Source organism: Convolutriloba macropyga, unplaced genomic scaffold (assembly GCF_964194025.1).
Source record: "Convolutriloba macropyga unplaced genomic scaffold, txConMacr16.3 SCAFFOLD_3069, whole genome shotgun sequence".
Lineage (NCBI taxonomy): Eukaryota > Metazoa > Xenacoelomorpha > Acoela > Convolutidae > Convolutriloba > Convolutriloba macropyga.
Window position 1 is genome coordinate 8,905 of NW_027449116.1, and position 2,287 is coordinate 11,191.

The 2,287-nt window shown below is 43.8% G+C and overlaps 1 pseudogene; it reads left to right on the forward strand.

Moving 5' to 3' along the window:
* The first annotated feature begins 1,242 nt into the window (after positions 1-1,242).
* LOC142354796 (5.8S ribosomal RNA) lies at positions 1,243-1,394 on the forward strand (annotated as a pseudogene).
* Positions 1,395-2,287: the final 893 nt, after the last annotated feature.

Genomic DNA, 2,287 nt, shown 5'->3' on the forward strand with positions numbered 1-2,287 from the left:
TTGAGCTTGAGCTTGAGCTAGCTAGCTTGAGCTTGAGCTTGAGCTAGCTAGCTAGCTTGAGCTTGAGCTAGCTAGTTCTTGAGCTTGAGCTAGCTAGCTTGAGCTTGAGCTAGCTAGCTAGCTTGAGCTTGAGCTAGCTAGCTAGCTTGAACTTGAGCTAGCTAGCTAGCTTGAGCTTGAGCTAGCTAGCTTGAGCTTGAGCTAGCTAGCTTGAGCTTGAGCTAGCTAGCTAGCTTGAGCTTGAGCTAGCTAGCTAGCTTGAGCTTGAGCTAGCTAGCTAGCTTGAGCTTGAGCTAGCTAGCTAGCTTGAGCTTGAGCTTGAGCTAGCTAGCTTGAGCTTGAGCTTGAGCTAGCTAGCTAGCTTGAGCTTGAGCTAGCTAGCTTGAGCTTGAGCTAGCTAGCTTGAGCTTGAGCTAGCTAGCTAGCTTGAGCTTGAGCTAGCTAGCTAGCTTGAACTTGAGCTAGCTAGCTAGCTTGAGCTTGAGCTAGCTAGCTAGCTTGAGCTAGCTAGCTAGCTTGAGCTTGAGCTTGAGCTAGCTAGCTTGAGCTTGAGCTAGCTAGCTAGCTTGAGCTTGAGCTAGCTAGCTAGCTTGAGCTTGAGCTAGCTAGCTAGCTTGAGCTTGAGCTTGAGCTAGCTAGCTTGAGCTTGAGCTTGAGCTAGCTAGCTAGCTTGAGCTTGAGCTAGCTAGCTTGAGCTTGAGCTAGCTAGCTTGAGCTTGAGCTAGCTAGCAAGCTTGTGCTTGAGCTAGCTAGCTAGCTTGAGCTTGAGCTTGAGCTAGCTAGCTTGAGCTTGAGCTAGCTAGCTTGAGCTTGAGCTAGCTAGCTTGAGCTTGAGCTAGCTAGCAAGCTTGTGCTTGAGCTAGCTAGCTAGCTTGAGCTTGAGCTTGAGCTAGCTGGCTTGAGCTTGAGCTAGCTAGCTTGAGCTTGAGCTAGCTAGCTTGAGCTTGACCTAGCTAGCTAGCTTGAGCTTGACCTAGCTAGCTAGCTTGAACTTGGTGAAACTTCATCATGAGAACGTCACAAGCTGATCACGCTCTATGATATGACTAGTATTATGTTGCTTATAGTAGGCTAAGCGCAAGCCGAAACATCAACATGTGAAAGTCGTAGAATTTTGCGATCAAACTGTGGCTAGTACTTTGATGATGCTTGTAGCCAACCGAATTGGTTGAAAAGCCCAATAAGTAAGCTAACTTGGGAGAGCTTGTTGGAAACCAAATGCTACTAGATTGGTCCAAATACATCCTTCAACAGGGGATCACTTGGCTCGCTTTACGAAGAGGAGCACAGCTATATGTGTTAATTCGGTATGAATCGCAAGATTTGTTTACCGACCTCTCTAACGCAAAAGGCGGTCTCGGCTTCGGCTGTTGACTGCGTCCGATTCAGGGTTATATAACTCTCGATTGAACACATTGATGTTCTATTGTTGGTGCTTCCAATAAAATTGGAACACTTAAAGCAGAACCGATTCAAATAATAGCATTCTGATCAATGATTGCATTCCTTGATCAAGAACTGCTGGAGTCATTGTGATGGCGAATTTTCTTCATAAGAAAATTGCAAAGAGACGGAACTTAATGAGACTAGTATTATGTTGTTTCTAGTAAGCGGAAGCTGAAACAGCAACATGTGAAAATCAAGTTTTGTTCAATGATCTCGAGGCGATAAGTACTATGAAGCAACTAGTAGCCTAAGCATGACTCAGATTTGAGACAGTCAAAAAGACTGGCGAAACTTCTTCACATGAAAGTTACATAGAGAACTACAAATGTATACAGCGAGTATTATGTTGTTTCTAGTAGGCGAAAGCTGAAACATCAACATGTGAAAGTTGTCTGCAAACTGTAGAACGATATGTGATTAGTACTGTGCTGTTACTAGTAGCCAGTCTGACTGTAGAAGCCAAGACAAAGGGAAACTAATGCATCTGAAAAGGACAAGTTATGGAAAGGTATGCACGATAAGTATTATGTTGTTTCTAGTAAGCGGCAGCTGAAACATCAACATGTGAACGTCGTTGTGTACAGTAACCTAGAACTATATAGTCCTTAGTAACGTGCATTTACTAGTACCTGTAATTGGTATTCAGACTCAGGCAGTTTGGAATAGTTTGGCAAAGATGCACCAGAGAAAACTGGGATTTGATACAGAAATTGTTGAATACAAGTATTATGCTGCTTCTAGTAGGTTGAATCCGAAACATCAGCATGTGAAAATTGAAAACATTTCTGGTTCGAATTGTCACAAGTATTTGGTGATCTGAGTAGCCAAACTCACTACAACG